Source organism: Vicia villosa, linkage group LG7, assembly GCF_029867415.1.
Source record: "Vicia villosa cultivar HV-30 ecotype Madison, WI linkage group LG7, Vvil1.0, whole genome shotgun sequence".
NCBI lineage: Eukaryota > Viridiplantae > Streptophyta > Magnoliopsida > Fabales > Fabaceae > Vicia > Vicia villosa.
Window position 1 is genome coordinate 29263407 of NC_081186.1, and position 1247 is coordinate 29264653.

Consider the following 1247-nt stretch of genomic DNA (forward strand, 5'->3'; position numbering starts at 1 on the left):
CTCTACATCCTGAAATGTTACAGAACAAAAACTAAACGACAAAAGTCAGCATGAACGAGTTAGAACATAAAATGTATATTCAAATACATGATATGTATCAGAGCTAAATGTATCAGAGCATTTTAGGCTAAAAACATGTATCAGAGCAAATAATGTATCAGAGCCATAACATTATATGTATCAAAGCAAATAGAATTTTGTCATAACAGGATAGACAATGATATTCAAATTCTATTATCAGTGCTTCTGATTCATTCTTCTTTCTTGCTTCTGATCTCTGAAGCTTGATAGCACTTAGCTTGCTTCAGTTTCCATGGTTTTGCTTCTAGTGTTTGCTTTGAAGATTCACTTCACTTCTCTGTACCTGCAAAACACTTAAACCATATAGAACTTGCAGTTCTTGTTAGTGAATGTGTGGAAGCCTTTACCCAGCAACTGATAGATTTAATCAAATCATTTATCATTTATCTTTCTCCCCCTTTTTGTCATAACATCAAAAAGAATATTTTAAAAAGATTCAGATGTATAAAACAGAACACATGGAGGAAGAAGATGATTTCATTAAGGTTCAACCAATGTGTACAGAAGTACAAGATGAAAAAATCAGATGCACAGAAACAAAACAGATGCAAAGAAAAGAAAGAAACACCACAGACTCAATCTAAGATGGCCCTAGTCTTGACAAGATCTTGGCCAGCATCTGTTTGACATCATTGTTGTGTCCTTCTTGCCTCTCAATGAAAGCATCATACTTCTCATTGAGTGAGCTTTGCTCATCCTGTCTCCTCTGAATCGCTTCTAGAGTCCTTGCAAGACGAGAAGGTTCATCAAGAGAAGTTTCACCGCTTTCAACCACAGGAATGACATGTTGATCTGCAGCTTCCATAGAAGTATCATTTGCTGGGATATCCTCAACAGGGTCTGATTTAGCAACATGATCTTCAGCATCTGCTTCTTGCATAGAAGCATCTCCATACTCTGCAGCAGGAATTTCAGAGTCTCCATTCTCTAGAGCCTGAAGAATGGCAGCTAAATTCCTGGGAGCAGAAGGACCTTCAACTTCTGGTGGGTCAACGACTTCTGGAATGACCAAGCTTGGGTCTTTCACAGACGGGTTTTCCCTCAGAAAGTCAAATAAGGTCTTGAAGTCTCCAAGCAGAACAGGATACTCAGGAATCCAGATAACCATGTCCCTGCATGGGTTTGCTTCCATTGCAGCAGCCAGTCTCAATACTTCCAATTCATCC